This window comes from Lactuca virosa, chromosome 1 (assembly GCF_052849685.1).
Source record: "Lactuca virosa cultivar CGN04683 chromosome 1, Lactuca_virosa_CGN04683_v6, whole genome shotgun sequence".
Classification (NCBI taxonomy): Eukaryota; Viridiplantae; Streptophyta; class Magnoliopsida; order Asterales; family Asteraceae; genus Lactuca; species Lactuca virosa.
Window position 1 is genome coordinate 195025789 of NC_136426.1, and position 20062 is coordinate 195045850.

The following is a 20062-nucleotide window of genomic DNA, read 5'->3' on the forward strand; positions in this document are numbered from 1 at the left end:
TACCAAGATAGTTATAATACCTTTAATATATGAACAACATATTAAAGAAGTAAAGATACATCATACCGGGTTTGCATTAACAAAGGTACTATACAGAGTACCAGGGTTAGCAAACACGGGGTAATAATACATCTTACCGAGTTTGCATTAACAAAGGTACTGTACAGAGTACCAGGGTTAGCAAATATGGGGTAATAATACATCATACCGGGTTTGCATTAACAAAGGTATGATACAGAGTACCAGGGTTAGCAATCACGTGGTAATAATACATCGTAAATCTCGTTGAAACAATAAATTAGTGAGACCCTTCACGATGTACTTATCTAAGTACGACTTTAAGTCCTGACCTATTAACCAGAATCTCTTGTAGGGAGAGCGTGAGTTTGTGTATAGATCTATATGGGACTGACAATCCCGCACCTTTGCTGTTCGCTACAGTTTGGCCGGCAGGCCTAGGGTGTCAAATATCATACCGTTTCCGACGCTTGAAGAACGTCGGTGCAGGCATATCAGTCATATTAGTATGGTTAATAGAACTCACATGGATAAAACAACGAGTGAATTACTAAGTAATATACTTCTCTTAAAACAGTAAGAAAAGATAATTACATCCCGACCAAATATACCTTCTCTAGTTTTTGCTTAGAGTAAAAGCTACGTATCATGAAATCAAGTATGGTAATATACTTGTACTTCTGGTTTTGAACATTTAAAACCACAAGGCAGCATTATGGATAATATAATATTTTACAGGATTAATACTAAGGTTTTTACTATAGAACAGATATAACTAAGAACACTTTTACCAAGGAAACGGTTTATGGAATTAAACCACTTTTACAAATGAAACCGTTTATGGGATTAAACTACTTTTACAAATGAAACGGTTTATGGGATTAAACCACTTTAACAAATGAAACGGTTTATGGGATTAAACCGCTTTTACAAATGAAACGGTTGATGGGATTAAACCACTTATCAAATGAAACTTAGTCATTCAATCTTTGTAAACTAGTATAACATAAAAGACTTTAGTGGTTAATTCTATAATTCCTTAGTTATTACATCATAGTTATACATAAGTAATATCCAATTGACAGTGAAATGTATGACTTCCGCCTTACTTCCTGTTCCTTGTTTGGTTGTGGGCTTAGGGCAGATACACCCGTTTAACTGTCCATTCGATATTGGGTTATATATAATTAGTATAAACTAAGTAATTATAGAGGCAAACTATTGAGGTTATCAGTTAATCACCTCAGGAAATATAGGATTTCCTGGAAAACCAGTGAACTTATCCAAAGAACTTAGGGTATATTTAACAGAACTAAAATACTTATGAACTCACCAGCTTAAATGCTGATCTACTATTTCCAAATAACTTGTATTCTCAGGAATCCAGTAGACAGGTACACTCCCGAAGCTTTTGAGAAGACTACCTAGTACCGTACCACGACTCTTGTCTTCTACTGTACCTACTTTGGTGCTTGAATATGTAATGGTTAAACACTTATGTTAAACTTATACTTATTAATGAAATGGTTGTTTGTACTTTCATTACTATATTGCATATGTTGTGATACTTACCTAAAGTCCTCCGCCCCCAAACGTTTCCGCCGTTCTGGTTTGGGGGTGTGACAGATTGGTATCAGAGCAGTGTTTATAGTGAACTCAGTATATCAGTCATAAAAGATATACAGCTATAAACCCATTGGGATAAAAACACTCTGACCAAGAGTTATACTTTAAAAATATAACAATATTTTATAAAAGTATAAGTACATGCAGAGTATATATACTAGAATGAGTATCACAAGAAGAACAAAACTAAAGTATTTGGATGTTAGACATTGCAGTTAAACCTAGACAGTGACGTAATCATATCTGGGATCAATATAGCCTCATCAACTATATTCATCCGAGATATGACCAACATGTGTTTGGGGAGTGATTGCAGTGTTGCAACAGGTCTAAAACTTACCCAAGTACCAGAAGAATTCTAGAAACAAACATAAGGATTAAAATACTATGGGAGTATGTGTGACAACCCAAAATTTATATTTTGTACATCCATTCAATTCAATAGAAGTCAGAATAGTTCTACTAACTTTCAAGCTTTTTGGAATAAGTTTAAGTGTTTTAAAGTTAGTACTTCAATAGATATCAGGAGAGAGGATACCCTAGAGTTTATTAAGTAGCTATAAGGTCCCAAAACTCCAAGAGTTTGGAGTTTACAGCCCAAAATGGTATTAGGGCCGTAAACCCTATTGACTATATAAGTGACACTTAGCTTATTTTTCACTTTTTTCACACTTCCAAGACTAGAGCCATTTCTCTCTCAAGTATCATCCAACTTTTCTTCAAGATCTTCAACTTGTAAGTGTTTCTAAGCCCTAGTAAGTTGATATCTACCTTAATCTAGTGATCTAACACACTTCCATCCGTGAAATCATTCCAAAAGTGTAGATCTTCAAGTTTCACCAAGAACACACACTAGTGTTCTTGGACTTTTAGCACCTTTTCAAGCTTCTACATAGTAAGTACTTCTATCCTAGAGTATTATAGAGCTTGTTACACTTTTATACATCAAGAAAACACCCAAGAAAGCCAAGATCAAAGGTGTTTACGGTCCAAGATGTTCTTGGACCGTAAACCCTAAAAAGGGTGACAAAGTGTCCCTAGTCCCTTACCAAGCCTTGGAAACTAGCATAGATCCCTTCCTTGATGTGCTAGGAACTTGAAAACATCAAAAGGCCATAAATCGTTTGGGCTTACGGCCGTAAACCCAAAGACAATTGGTCCAAAAACCGTAAACTCCTTAAAGGGGGGTGAAATGTTGCCCTAATCACTTCCTAAGGCTTAGACATGAAGTAGGAATGCTTAGTAGGACTTGTAAGACTTCAAAACACAAAATGGTCAAAGTACCATGAGTTTACGGCCGTAAAATCATGGGTTTACGACCGTAAACTCAATGAGAGTTGGTCACAAGACCCTAAAATCATGTTTGTGTCATTCCTCTTCCCTTGGATGAATCACATGTGATTCCAACACTTGGTCAAGGTGTTTCCTAGTCCCGGAAGGTGTTTCCTTTCATATAGTTGTTTATAAACACTATATTCATTCCAATATATGTCATTTAGGACTTACTGTGTCTCGGGACTTCATTCGTGGAACTTCTCATCCTTACACGCATACCCGTTTGAATAACCCACATCAGGTGAGTTCATACCCCATAATGAATCTTTTAGCTATTTTAACTGTTTTAAGGGGGGAATACAAGTTCAACACAATGATAATTGTGTAAATGTTTGTTATAAACATCTTTCAAAATGTTACTTATGTCACTTATAATTTGTCAAAACATTTCAAAACTCTTTTAAAGTTATGTTACTTTTTACTTATACAAAACTCTGTTTTTAAAGTACAAGCATAACTTAGTAGATAAATGAGTCTTTTCAATAACAGTCCAAGTAGAACATTAGTAAGCTATAATAGGTATAGTTTAGGAGAATGCTATTCATTACTTTTAGTACAATGAAGCACACAAAGAGTCAATACCATAACAGAACATATAGTGAAGAGAATCAAACAATACTATACAGAGAGAACACACAATTAAGAGAAACAAACAGTACAAACAAGTTAGGTTGCTATAGCATGAGAACACACATACAGGATCTAATTATACCGATGAATCACTAACTCATTGTTTTAAACAAAAGGTGATAGTTATATTGGGTATACATGATCATATACTTTAATGTGAATTACACGGCTTGCAAGAATTTGCAGAGGTCGCGTTTAGTACCCTTAATCTCTTGACAGGGAGAGCGTATAGTAGGGGTTCTAGCCTTCACATTATAACCGTAATAAAACAAATACGTTTTTAGGTTATTAGTACATCCACTTGTCATCATAAACGACAACTGTGTACTTACTTTTCCGATTACTTTCATAAAGTGACGGTACCACTTGAAAGTCGAACTCAATCTATTTTCGAGTTATAAACTAGGGAAAATATACATTTTTACAAACGACAAATGGATCAGTTGAGTCTAGTACATAACAGAAGATGCCTTGGTAGAAGGCTACGCTTAAAGGATAGGACCATAATGCTAGTCTTATGATTCCTTAATGTATACATCATAGGATACATATATACCAATAGGGTCCGACTGGTAATAGGATGTGTGCTCTTCGCTTCATTTCCTGTTCCTTGTTTGGTTGTGGGCTTGGAACGAATTCACCCAATCTATTATCTGTCTGATTCTATATATTTGTATGCCTAGTATACATTAAGTCATCATAAGGGTACCAGGTATGGGTCAGGTTATAGAACACAGAGTTAAATCACAGCTTTTCTAGTACAAAACATACTTTCCAACATCAGTACTTTTGGTATTCAAAACTAGAAACTTCCCAGTAAAGGGTTTAATCCATTTTATTAAACCAGTACATTTAAAGGACCTTAGGTGAGTAACTCTATAATACCATAGTTTATACACCATGTTTATATATAAAACTAATACCCAGTAGGTAGTTGGATGTGTGCTTTCCGCCTTAGTTCCTGTTCCTTGTTTGGTTGTGGGCTTAAGGCAGATTCACACAATTAACTTTCTATCCGATATTAGATTATATATATCAGTATAAACTAAGCTGTTATAAAAGTAGTCACTGTGGTTACCATTTTATATTAAGAAATAAGGGTTTTCTTAAAGAACTTTTCATTAGATATAAAGGAACCATTACAAATAACTCCATGAGTAACAAGTGAATACACCAGGGTTATATACGACAATGATCTAACAACCAATGGGATGTGTGCTATCCGCCTTACTTTCTGTTCCTTTTTTGGTTGTGAACTTAGGGTAGATGCGCACAATCGATTGTTTGTTTACTCTGAGTCTTATATAACTTGTACCCACTTAGTACTCATAGAAAGGGTTGTAGTGTCATTTTACTTAAACTTCCATCAAAGTAGGAAATATAGGATTTTCTAGAGGAACAGGCGAGCTTTTCAAAATAGAACTTACAACTTACAACATTTTACATTTACATTTTCAACAACACTTTACAACTTACTTACATCACTAAAATCTTATGAACTCACCAGCTTAATTGCTGATCAACTCTTTCAAATAACTTGTATTCTCAGGAGACTATTAGACAGGTGCTCGTGCTGGGGATTCAGAAGATGAAGCAAATATAGCATCAAGTCTTGTTTTGTTATTTGTGTATGAATTCTATGTTTTGTGAACACACACATTGTAAACACTTTCTTTCGAAATGAAATGGTTGTTCGTTACTTGCTTACCATATACATATCTCGTGATACTAAACATGGCGTCCTCCACCCCCGAACGTTTCCGCCGTTCCGGTTTTGGGGTGTGACAGTATTTTAGGATGCTATAACAAGAAAACTGAAAACTCGTCAAATTCTTATATCTAGAAGTCTAAGAATCAAACTCATAACTAAAATAACATGGAGGTATTTTACATACCTTTGGGGAAATGTTAAAAAGATCTTTTCTGATAAGTCTATAATTACTAAGTGGATACGTTAAGGTCATATATAGCCGAGATTTTATAGACTTAGAATATGTAATTTTCACTCTACTTCCTTTTCCTTGTTTGGATGTGGTTTTAGAGTAGGATTGCTTATTCAAAGGTCTATTTGATCTAGATTATATATAATCAGTACACACCATGTGATTATAGAAGGACCAGAAAGGATCACCTTCGTAGAAATTTAAATTTTCTCATAGATTCTTTAGACATTCCCATTCTCGTATAAACCCGTTAAGATAAACGTAGTTACTCCAGCAATCAATAGAAGAGTCAAGGAGGACACAACATAATTTCATTAGGAGAATTCCAAGAAAGAAACATATGAGAAGTAAATAAACTATAGAAATCAGTTAGTGCCCTTATCCTATTAAGGACACCAATGAGGGATTAGCATGAACTTCCGAGATTCAAAATCTTCATTACGAAGTAATGGGGATCAGTGTCTGAATCAGAAGTAAGACAGCTCGGGAATTCAATATACCTACAGAGGAGAAGGACACCCTATAGATACCAGGAGGAAACAAATCATTACCACCCAGAGTAGAACAGAGAATAAAAGAAAACCACGTGTGATTCATGAGAAGTGTTTGAGCGCCTTTTCATCTAAGTAATAACTAGTAAATCGATTCAACCTAGTGAGTTAGTGATTTCATTACTCACATTAGGTTTTGAGTTTATCCTCTTTTCCGTTCATGGCTAATAACAATAAATCAGATCACGAAATCTTAATTGATAGTGATTACTTCTCAAATTCATAAGTCAATTTTATGTAGACACTGTTATGAATTATTTTCGAATATTTTCGAAAATTGGGAAACAATATCCACCAAACGAAGGTAACTTAGTTCAGATTATACTCGGTTCATAACCATTCTACAAACTTATTTCTGTTCCTTACCAGGACTGCATCATAGGGATGCAGGTCGAATCATTGAGAACAATATAAGAAAACGAAAGATTTATACGTAAATACAAATGGTTAGAATACATCTAGAGACAACTATCGTCGCTCATGAGCTCATTTTCTTATCATGTAATAGAATCATGCCTCCGAAGAAATGTAACCAACCCACCAGCGAAACACCAATATAGGAAACCTATAAGGACACGTTGAACCTTAAGGCTAAAATCCTGAAACGAAAGTTCGAGAACAAGGAAGGGAAATATTCAACTAAAAAACCTAACCGAGGGCAACGAACAGGGGCAGTCAATACCCCCATCAGCCCTGTTATTCTATCACCGACCAAGCCGTATTTAGGAAACCTCCCACACTACAGCAAGTGCAACTACCATCATCATGGAGTTTGCCGAGAGCTGCATTGCAATAGATGCAACATAAAGGGGCATACCGCCCGCATCTGTAGAACTCTGGTTGAGTTCATCACTTCAACTACCGATGTTGGAACCATTCCCATATGTCACCTTTGTGGTGAAATAGGACATTACAAGAGGGACTGTCCAATAGAGAAGAACGACGGGGGAGCAGGAGGAGTTTGACCCCAATACATGGGGAAGCATCAAAGAACCCTGTTATATTTTGGTATGCTTCCAAACCCCGATAATTATCTGTAATTATGATTACTCTCTCATTCAAATTAAATCACAACGATTATATAAAATTTGAAACCCTAACAGGTAAGCTGTGATGACTTAGTGTTTACATAAGGGTCATTTCTAATTAAGATTTATAGACTTAGTGTGAGTAATCCCGCCTCATTTTCTGTTCCTTGTTTGGTTGTGGATTTAGGGCAGGGTTGCTCAGTCAAAGGTCTTAACAATCTTAATTATTGTATACACCAAGCGGTTATAGAGAGACCTAGTAAGGATACTTTCATGAAAGTTCATAATTTCAAATTATCAGAACCCTCGTATTGGTAGTACCCGCCAATTTCGAATCAAAAGGGGTTCGTAGTGATAATAACAGAATAAAACCAGAAGCGCTGAAAACTTAGGTACATAGGATATCATCCTAGTAATCATTCGTCCCAGAACGACTTAATATCTATTTAATCGAGAAAATTCTGACATCCTCATTCGATATGGTTTGGCCTGGCCCTTACCATGTGAAAATTCTTATGATGTATAAGAGAACTTTTCCTTAATCAACTGTAAGATGAAATTCTTCCAATCCATAACGTAAAACCCTTAGGTTGTCTCTCATTTCAAAACTTTAGAAGTACCCATGCGAAGAGAACCACACAATTCTAGCCTACTCAGTAGACAGGAAACTTCAAACGAAAAGCACCGAAGTAGTCTTAGAAGTCAGTGACTACCGAAGTACCTCAATAGATCTCGTAGGAAAATCATTGTACCGCAGGTCAAGTTCAAGAATAGAGACTAAGAACTCATTAAGTTAATCTATCACTGCTAAGTGTATACACGAGAGTGGTATATAAGTTAGACTTAACAAGATTAAGGATGTGTGATTCCGCCCTATCTCCTGTTCCTTATTTGGTTGTGGACCTGGGGCAGAGTCATCCATCTGAACGTTTTGTGAAATCTAAATTTTATACGACTTGTATACACGAGGTGAGGATGGATGAGCCAAGTACGAGTCTGATCATGAACTTCGGAGCAAAAGCCTTCATCATGTATTCTACCAAGTGGAATTCAACATGAGACCACGACAATGGGTTGAGCTACTAAATGACTACGAATTTGAAATTCGTTATCATCTCGACAAAGCCAATATAGTAGCTAACACCCTAAGTCAGAAAGAGTACCCAGGTCATAGTACCAATCATTGACTATGATAACCCATTCAAATCCCTCCACACAAAGTAAGGAGGCTCAACAGGAAGCCTTGAAACCTGAAAATGTGGCAAGCAGAGAAGATAACTAGAACGTGTGAGTGCACGGTATTCCAATATCTGTTATCTCTATTAAGATAATAGAATCATCTCCCAGTTCAGGCTGTCACTCAAAAATCTATAGGAACTAGAGTAGTCATGATCCTATGTGATCGACTATGGTAAAGAATGGAATACCCACTTACCAATTAGTCGAGTCCTTTATCACGCTAGCATTTAAGTTGCTCCATTCAAAACCATATGTGGTCACAAGTGCAGATCCTATCTGCACTGGACTAAAGTAGGTAATATGCAACTAGCTAAAGATCCAATTTCCACAGCACCTTTGCTGATCTGGAATTCATCAGAGAAACTACCAAAAACGAAATACGAATCAGGAAGCACCATAAAGCTTCTAGAGTTAATCAGAGAAGCTACGACTTCGATAAAAGAAAACCCTTAAAATTCCAGGATTGATGACCTTGTCATATGAAGGTCTCACCCCGAAGGACAAGATACACTTGAGAAAGCATGGAATACTAAATTCAAGGTACATAGGACCATTTGAGATTCTCACCAGAATCGGTCTTGTACTTATAAACTTAAACTACCACAAAAACTTAATAACATTCATCCCATCTTTCACATATCTAATCTAAAGAGGTGTCTATCCGATGAAACACTTGTTATTTCACTCGATGAAATCAAGTTAAATAAAAGTCTACACTCTTTAAAAGAACCAATGAAAACCATGGATAAGGAAATCGAAAGAACCAAGCAAAGTCTTATCCCGTTAGTGAAGGTTCGCTGGATTATAAACCGGGGACCTGATTTCACTTGGGAAAGGGAAGATTAGACCTGTCCATGAGTATCACTTTACACTTAATTTCGGGACGAAATTCCCTCTAACGGGGGGATAATATGACACCAGTCAAATTTTGGTCAAAAAGAAATTAATCAATAATCATAATTGGGATGAACCAAGTAGTAGAGTTTGTAACAAGGTTTTCAAAAACATAAAGAACACTGAAATCCGAGTTATAACGAAGAAGTTATGACCAATCGAAAATCCGCGATAAAATCGGCAAAACACTATTCAGTGTAAAAAGTGAATTTTCGATAAAAGGCTATTTAGCCTTAACAATCTAAATGAAAGTTGTATAATATGTTAAACCGAGAACGTTCATAAAAAGAACGTAAAAATCTGAGTTCGTATGAGGAAGTTATGATTTTTTGAAGTTTCGGTTTAGCAGTAGACAGCTAAAAATTTGAAATATAAGTCGATTGATATTTAGCCGACGCAACTTAAACGAGAATCGAAGGTCTCGTCAAAAGTAGCACAACGGTAAAAAGACAGACGAAAACGGACGTCGGATGAAGAAGTTATGAATTTTTAACGGATTTCCTGTCCCTGTCTGTTAAAAATAATAATATTAAAAATAAATTCAAAAACAGCCGACGAAGTCTAAATGAACGTCGTAGAGTATGATTTTACCTACGCGTGCATATAAAGAACGCCAAAAACGGAGCTCGTATGCGAAAGTTATGATTTTCGCAAGTTTTTGGCACAAAAATCAAGAAAATGTTGAAAACCGGGAAATTTCGCATGAGTCATCTTCGGACACGTCACCTCGCATGCGAGGCCTCCACGTGTTACCTCCTGATAGGACCGAGCTTCGCTGTGTTGCCTTCTGATTGGACCAACTCCGCGGTCCACTAAGCTTCAACACCATCGCATGAGACACCCCGCGGATGCTCCTCAGATGCCCCTCGGACCCTCGTGCACTCCTCCTATTGGACCGAAGCCTAGCCCAATCCAAAGACTCCATCTGTACGAGCCTTGCACGTGTCCCTCACTGCTGACCGATGCGTGGCTGCTGACTCCTTCCTCGCCTTCGCCAGCTGTCCTCCTCGGCCGAACCCTCGCACCCCTATATAAAGGGTGTGAGCCTTCTCGGATATGAAGGATTTTTCACCCCAAAATTCACCCAATTTCACATTTTCACCCCGTAAACTTTCTCACGACACCCTGAGGCCCCGATATCATGTCTAAAGCCTGAAGCAAGCCCCGGAGGCCCATAATTCTCGAGAAGTTATCCTCTCTCCAGTCGAAACTCTGCCCGGTTTAAGCTGGTTTCTCGTCAAATAAACTCTTTCTGGGAAACATAACGCTGCCCGAATCACCGCTTATCAAAGTGAGTTCATACCCCTATAAATTACCTTTTTAATGGTTTTTAAATGCTTTTTAGGGGGGGAATACAAGTTTAACACAATATTAAATTGTGTTAACAACTGTATGTGATAATAATCACACAAAGGCTTTCCTTATGCTTTTAAGGATTACCAAATGCTTCCAAAATGACTTAAAGCCATGTTAAATCTTTGAAGTCATGTAGACTGCGTTAAATTCTTTGAAAAAGGTTTTTAATAAATTATTTCAAATTATAAATTCCAAAATCATGTTTATATATGTATAAATAAGATTTGAAGGGCTTAGGACTACTGAATTATCTTATTTCCTTTTCCTTGTTTGGATGTGGAATTAAGGTTGTATTATCTGTCCGAAGGTCGTTTCCTTCTTAATTATATATATTATACATATATGAGTATATGTAAGGTCCTGAAAACGGATCTTACCAGTGATCAAACAATCAAACAATCAAATAGAACAAGAATTGGAGTAGAAGTAGAATAGAAACAAGCTTGCACACACTTTATAACTGAAAACGTCGGATACAACTTGTTTATAGTGACCGTGAACTCTCTAGGAATAACAACCAATAATGACCTACACAACCTCTATTTATAGGAGACTTGGGCCGGAAACAGGGTTTACGGCCGTAAAAGGGTTTACGGCCGTAAACACACTACAAGGCCGTAAACACCAAAATAACCTACTATTACATCATAAAGACTCAAAAGAACAATTACAATTGAAAGCCTAGACCAAACCACTAATTGGACCCTTCAATCTCCCCCTTGGTTTGGTGCTAGCTTGGACTCAATCTTAGTCGACCACCATCACGTCTGATTTCCCTATTGCCCCATTCCACATCCTCTTGTTAATGATATCGGCAACCATAGACGTATATTCTTTAGCAGCTGGCTCAAAGATGTCTTCTGCAACCTTGATCTGATGAAGGTTCAACTGATGAATATCCCATTTCTCAAACTGAAGAAAATCTTTTTTGTCATATAAACGAATGCATCCATTTTCAAGATTTATGACAGCAGAGGCTGTAGATTCATCAAACACCCAGTAAAGCATGGACTTTAAAGATCCATCTGGATGATTCTGAAGTACAGGAACCTGTTTTACTTGTTTGGTAGCTGGCCACATAACAGATCGAACAGGACGATTGGTTTTGGGATCAAGTACACTTGGGTATAGTTTAATGATCGACTCTGCAGTCTTCATTGAAGGAAAACCCTTTGCCACTTGATCTTCCAAAAAATGCTTGAATTGTGCTGCCTTGGGATCATTTGAAGGATTTGCAAAAGGAGCTTTTGATAGTTATGTAAGATCAACCTTGGTCCAAGAGTGGAAATCATGAGCATGTTTTGTGTTGCCACTTTTCCGTCTCACGATCCACATATTTAAAGCGTCGTGAAAACCCCATGAAACGATCCCTGACCTATAACCATATACATATCTAAAGCGTTTCTCTCCAATATCTGTAACAGTGATGTTAGGTTGATCTCCAGGAGCATTTTGATCCAAGCTCCTGTTAAACAAAAATTGACCTTTCTCAGCTGCTTTGGCCAACTTAGCACGTTTCAAAGCTACCACATTCGGAGCTTGAGCTGGTTCCTTATCAAATCGATCCACAAGTCGAGGAGTTTGAGCAGATGCTGGAACAACGGGGGCATCTTGATTAGGGATATAGATTCTAGGCTCATCGACGGACGACTTGAACTTATCTCCAAGTTCTTCTTCCAACTTCTTCTTCAAGTCGTAGTAACTTGCAGTGAGAAGAACGAAATGAGTCTGAAGATCAGTAATTTGCTTAGTCTTTAACAGCTTGTCTTCTTCAAGATCAGCAACTTGAATCTTGAGCTTGGAGTTTTCAGTTAAAAGATCAGCCACCTGAATGTCAAGCTCAATATTCTTCTGATTAAGCACATTTATTTCCTTTTGAAGATCAAGAAGTGTGGGATTATCTCCTCCTGAGTGACCTTCTCCAATAGAAATTCCCTTGGATCGGGAGGAAGGCATTGAGCTTTGTTATTGAGCCAAATGCATGGCAAGCCTCACAGAGGCAACGTCATGATCAGGCCTGGGAGGAGAGAATCCAGCGGGAGTTGAAGAGCCACCAGCTTCATAGGTGGTGCTAGGTCCTTTATTGATAGGTCCTGATGAAACAATAGGAGTAGTGGTTGATGGTTGTGTTGGGAGGCCTTGAAGTATATCAGAAACAAGAATTCCCTGTCTGGGATCACGTCTTCTTCTTTTTAGAAGAGGTTGAGAGGTTTGGGTTGTTGTATGATCACTCTAAAGTGGTTGTGAGGTAGGAGAAACAATATCAAGGGGAGGAATCCCTGACACTGTCTCCATAGGAGTTGCTGCGTCAACCACTTGTTTGTTAGTAGGAGGCGTTGATTCGAGAACATCTTCCGTTTCTCGTATCTCCATTGCTGGATGAGCAACATCATGGATATTGTCAAAAAATTTGTCGAGGTTCTCATCTGACAACAGGTTTGCACTACATTCAAGAGAAACAGTAATATTATCCCTGTCAAAGCCAATCAGCTCGACATCTTCAAACATATCGTTTTCACCTTCCACGACTTCTGTTTCATGCTCCATGGAACCTTCACCGTAGTCACTTTGAACACGTACTGATGTCAGATCATGTTCCTCAGCCACAAATGCATTAGGAGCTGTTGTATCTTCTTCTTCATCGTGATTTGACACTGTGATAATGTCATCTTCTGAAATCACCCTCTCTGAAGACGTAGGCTCAGAAGATAACTTTTCAGACGAGCCATGAGACTCGGATGCTTCGTTCAACTCAGCAAATTTTCCAAACTTCACAAGCGGATATTTTCCTTGGAATACAACCTTTCCCTTGCGATTCTGCTTGATTAGGCCAACAGTATGTGGACCTAGAGACTTCATGTCTAAGGTGTCTCCCTCCATGACCATCCCCGGTAATTGTATGTCAATGAACATTTGGATGAATCTAGGATACATTAAGAAAGTATCCCGGGTTATTGCATTGAGGCAATGGCTCCCATATTCCTCAGTGAGATCTCGTCAACACCAGACCTTCTGCCAGAAATGCAGCTCACAAAGACATGAGTTAGAAATCTCCAGTACGGTGGCAGAAGCTTCTTCACAATAGGAGGAAAGTTGCCTTCATAACCCATCTTTTTGAGAATCTTTTGGACGTCTTCGATCCCAATCTCAGTAGGAAAATCAGGTTGATCGTCATTTAGCATAGCTTCTCTGATGAATTGTTCAGTTATCTCAATCTTGCATCCCTTCACGATTGTTTCCCACGGCAACCATCATCCTGTCATTCTTCAACCTTCGATCCGGTTTCGGGCACTCACGAGCAACATGACCTGGCTCGTGACAGTTGAAACATTGCAGCTTTCCCTTGTTGAACCCTACCTTTTTATCAGCATTCCCCCCCAGTTATTCTTCCCTGTCTTTTTAGCAAACTGCTTCGCCCTAAATACTGCCATAGCAATTTGCCACGTAATATCCATCTCTTCCACATCTTCTGGATGAATCTGATCCAGATCAGCAAATGACAACTGAGGTGGAAGCTCTCCGGCTACAAATGCATTATAGCAGTTAAGAAGTCCTGTGGTGAGAGCAAGATTGACATCACTTTCCTTTGTGATTGAGGAAGAGGCTACAACTGGCACATTGGAGGAGGGAATAGCTTGTGGAGTGACAAATGGCTGGCTTTGAGAATAAGGCATGGATGACGCAGTAGTAAAGGTTTGAATATGAGGTTGTTGAACAACAAATGCTTGACCTGAGGAAGAAATGACTGATGTCACCGTTTGGGCTCTGGCTGATCGTACACACTGCTCCAACTCGTACTCGTTTAGAAACTCTTGCTCATTTGAGAAAAATCATTTCCTTGAAATTTTTTCTCAAATCCTCAGTTTGGGTCCAGATCTACCCGAAGGTGCATCTGAATCCCTCAAACCAAGCCTCTGATACCAACTTGTAACACCGTAATTTTTCAAACAAAATTTTCATTTAAAATCTCATACTTTTCATAACATATTGTATAGAAAAATTGTTTATTCAATTTACAAAACACAACTCCATCAACAATCCAGGATCCTCAAGACATAACTCTTTCTCTGGTGTGTACAATCAAGCCGGTGCCTTCCCACGATCCTCTGAGATACCTGAAACACATGACACATAACACGGTAAGCACGAAGCTTAGTGAGTTCCCTAATATACCACATACAACACATATTAGCCACTCGAGGCTATAACTCTGTTTGACCCTCTGCTCAATGTGTCTCAGTGGGGCCCTCCAGTACCATAACTCTATGGACCATCTGGTCCTAACTCTGTGGACCCTCTGGTCCTAACTCTGTGGACCTTTCGATCCTAACTCTATAAACTCTTAATCATACATAGCACAAATCACATAGAAATCACATCATATAAAGTGCATACAAAATACTCTAACACATAACTCTAATTACCACTCTAGGTAAAGCATAGTGAGAAGACTCACCTCGGCTAGTAGGTGAGCAAATAACCTCGCTCTCGGATCTCGAACTAGCCTCCTCCTAACACAAAGGATGAATATCTCTTATTAATACTCTTTTCACGACTCAGATAATCGAAGGCGAATCGTTCTCTTTCTAACTCTTTAAAGTGGGTAAAAGACCATTTTACCCCTCCAAGGCCTCTATCACATATGTTGACCAAAACCCCAAAGTCAACAGAAATCAAACTCGAGTCAACAGTCCAAGTTTGACCCGACTCCTCGAGTGCACTCCTGCGTCTCATCGAGTCCCCTCGTATCCTCAGAAGTCTTAAAATTCCAACTCAACTCGTCGAGTTGACCCCCAACTCGCCGAGTTATCGCACAATCAATCCATCGGGACAAACCCTCGCCGACTCGTCGAGTCAGGTCATGGACTCGGTGAGTCCCTTTGATCTGATTTCTCATTCAGACGATTTCAACAAGATCTATCACTCTAAACTATAGATCTATCATCCCAAGGCTCAATAATTACGTAAAGCTTCGATCTTTACGTTCATACATGATGCTATTGCTTCAAAACGCCAATACATTCTCTTCATGAAGGTTTTTTGCTCATCAACCCTCATTTGGACCACTAAAGCTGAGACATCTAGACTCTAAGGACCTTAGGAGGTCCAGATCTGAGGTTTCCAACCACAACCAGGTCTCATTCGACTTATAGATTCAAAAGGATGGAAGCAAAGCCCTAAAACTCCCAAAATGAGATCTAGTACAAGGAATGAACAAGATGATGACTTTTTACCTTCTCTTAGCAGCTGAAACACTCAATACCACATATCCACTGCCTTCCTTTGTTCCCCATCATGAAGCTCTTCATCCTTCTTCATAGAAATGCACCAAGAACCACCATATGAGCTTCTATCTCACTCTCTAGCTCCAATCGCAATTAGGGTTTTCTCTCAGGGGAAGGTAGCCACAAATGAGGCTATAAATGCCTTTAAATAGGTCCCAAACCCGGGAAATTAGGGTTTCTCTGCCCAGCACCTACTCGGAGAGTCCCTCCTCTGACTCGTCGAGTCCATTCATTAAATCCACGCGAGCAACTCAACTCGACTCGGCGAGTTGGTCCCTCAACTCGTCGAGTCCCTCCTTGAATCTCATGATTAACATAGACAATAATGTCCCTGAAAATCCGGATGTTACATATACGCGTCAATCAAGGCTTCCCACAAAGCTTTAGCTGAAGTATACTCTATGAAACCTTGAGCTATATCAGGAGATAAAGCCATGGTCAGAGTGGCCAAAGCCCTTTCCTGTTCTTCAACTTTCTCAAAATCGTTATCTGTATAGTTCTCAACTGCTTTGTGATACACTTGTCCTGCAACAGTAGTGGTAATTCGGACAGGACCCTTGATGATGCTTCTCCAAACTTTGAAGTCTTTCATTTTAATATACTTCTCAATCCGGTATTTCCATTCAGGATAACCATCTGCAGACAGCAGTCTTGGAATACGTGTGGTTGTGCCCATGACAGAATCCAGTTCATGATGATGTGTTTGACTTTGAGAATCCATTGATGATTAAATCAACAAGAATGTCAAAAATGAGTTTCCGGTCAGATAGTTTACGGCCGTAAACTGAGTTTACGGTCCAGTAGTTTACGGTCAATAAATATGCACTGATTACGGTATTTGAAGATGAGTTTGCGGTTATTGAAGATGCTCTGTTTACGGTCCAAGAACATAGTTTACGGTCTTTGAAGATTCTTGAGTTTACGGCTGTAAATTGAGTTTACGGCCGTAATCACTTGGCAGTAAACACCCAGAAATTTTCGTAAACAGGAGTTTTTATCAGATTCGATCCCTTTTAGCAGTGAAAGTTCCAAACCCAATCTCGAACAATGATGATTATTAGTTTAAACGGCCGAAAACTCGATTGAATGATGCTTTGACACCGGTTTCGCTCTGATACCAATTGTATGGTCCTGAAAACGGATCTTACCAGTGATCAAACAATCAAACAATCAAATAGAACAAGAACTGGAGTAGAAGTAGAATAGAAACAAGCTTGCACACGCTTTATAACTGAAAACGTCGGATACAACTTGTTTATAGTGACCGTGAACTCTCTAGGAACAACAACCAATAATGACCTACAAAACCTCTATTTATAGGAGACTTGGGCCGGAAACAGGGTTTACGGCGTAAAGGGGTTTACGGCCGTAAACACACTACAAGGCCGTAAACACCAAAATAACCTACTATTACATCATAAAGACTCAAAAGAACATTTACAATTGAAAGCCTAGACCAAACCACTAACTGGACCCTTCAGTATAAAAGGTTACTCCTTTTGGTATCATTACCTTTGTATCAGGCTGAGCAAAGGTGTTCATCCATGAGAAATCATGCTAATCAGATAGAACGTATAAATTATAATAGGTATAATTTATGATTCAAAACTAAATATACAAGTATGATTCACGACTGTATACTTTCCAAGGAAATTACCAAAATTCATTCAACTATACCAAGATATGTATAATACGTTTAATATATGAACAACATATTAAAGACGTAAAGATACATCATACCGGATTTGCATTAACAAAGGTACTATACCGAGTACCAGGGTTAGCAAACACGGGGTAATAATACATCTTACCGAGTTTGCATTAACAAAGGTACTATACAGTGTACCAGGGTTAGCAAACATGGGGTAATAATACATCATACCGGGTTTGCATTAACAAAGGTACGATACAGAGTACCAGGGTTAGCAATCACGGGGAAATAATACATCGTAAATCTCGTTGAAACAATAAATTTGTGAGACCCTTCACCGTGTACTTATCTAAGTATGACTTTAAGTCCTAACCTATTAACCAGAATCTCTTTTAAGGAGAGCATGAATTTGTGTATAGATCTATATGGGACTGACAATCCCACACCTTTGCTATTCGCTATAGTTTGGCCGGCAGGCCTAGGGTGTCAAATATCATACCGTTTCTGACGCCTGAAGAACGTCGATGCAGGCATATCAGTCATATTAGTATGGTTAATAGAACTCACATGGATAAAACAACGAGTGAATTACTAAGTAATATACTTCTCTTAAAACAGTAAGAGATAATTACATCCTGACCAAATATACCTTCTGTAGTTTTTACTTACATTAAAAGCTACGTATCATGAAATCAAGTATGGTAATATACTTGAACTTCTGGTTTTGAACATTTAAAACCACAAGGCGGTATTATGGATAATATAATATTTTCCAGGATTAATACTATGGTTTTTACTATAGAACATATATAACTAAGAACACTTTTACCAAGGAAACGGTTTATGGAATTAAACCACTTTTACAAATAAAACGGTTTATGGGATTAAACCACTTTTAGAAATGAAACGGTTTATGGGATTAAACCACTTTTACAAATGAAACAGTTTATGGGATTAAACCACTTATCAAATGAAACTTAGTCATTCAATCTTTGTAAACTAGTATAACATAAAAGACCTTTAGTGGTTAATTCTATAATTCCTTAGTTATTACATCATAGTTATACATAAGTAATATCGGATTGACAGTGAAATGTGTGACTTCCGCCTTACTTCCTGTTCCTTGTTTGGTTGTGGGCTTAGGGCAGATACACCCAATTAACTGTCCATTCGATATTGGGTTATATATAATAAGTATAAACTAAGTAATTACAGAGGGAAACTATTGAGGTTATCAGTTAATCACCTCAGGAAATATAGGATTTCCTAAAGAAACCAGTGAACTTATCCAAAGAACTTAGGGTATACTTAACAGAACTAAAATACTTATGAACTCACCAGCTTAAATGCTGATCTACTCTTTCCAAATAACTTGTATTCTCAGGAATCCAGTAGACAGGTACACTCCCGAAGCTTTTGAGAAGACTACCTAGTACCGTACCACGACTCTTGTCTTCTACTGTACCTACTTTGGTGTTTGAATATGTAATGTTTAAACACTTATGTAAAACTTATACTTATTAATGCAATGGTTGTTTGTACTTTAATTACTATATTGCATATGTTGTGATACTTACCTAAAGTCATCCGCCCCCGAACGTTTCCGCCGTTCTGGTTTCGGGGTGTGACAACATATCTGTAGGGTGATCAGTCTTCATGCAAATCCCACATTGTTTCTTTGCAGCTGCTTTTTCTTTAGTCAAGAGTAGAACAACTTTCGTTAATTCAGATATCTGAGCTTCCAGATGAACATTGCTGAGTTCCTTAACATCCCTTGGCTGATCTGGATACCACTCATCTTCATTTCCATAATGTTTAGACTCGATCGCCAACTTTTCGATTAGCTCTCTAAATTCAGTTGGCGTCATATCTCCCAAAGAACCACCACTGGAAGCATTTATCAGGCGCCTCTCCATGGGTGTCAGACCTTCACAGAAACAGTTGTAGAGTTGATAGTTATTGATCCCATGTTGGGGGCACCGAACCAGAAGCTTTTTGAACCTTTCCTAGTAAGTATGTAAAGCTTCTCTTTTTCCTTGTTTGATCCCAAGGATTTCTCTTCTGAGACAGGAGACTCGCGTTTCTAGAAAATATTTCTCTAAAAACAGCTTCGCGTGTTCTATCCAAGAGGTGATGGAACCAGATGGGAGTTCATACAACCATTCTCTTGCTGAATCTTGAAGCGAAAAAAGGAATGCCCTGAACTTAAGTTGGTCTTCTGTAAAAGCATGCGACTTCATTCCTGAACAAACCACATGAAATTCCTTGAGGAATTTATGTGGGTCTTAGTTTTCCAATCCTCTAAAAGTAAGGAGAAGGTGTATCAGCCCAGATTTGAGCTCAAAGTTTTGGGTTTCGGGAAAAGTGATACAGAGAGGCTGCTGATTGACCTCTTGGGTGCCCCACTCTCTAAGGGTCTTTTTCGCTTTGTCTCCACTCATGGTTGATCCTTCAGATTCAGTTTCTGAAGAGTCTATGGTTTCATATTTAACAGAAGAGGGTGGGG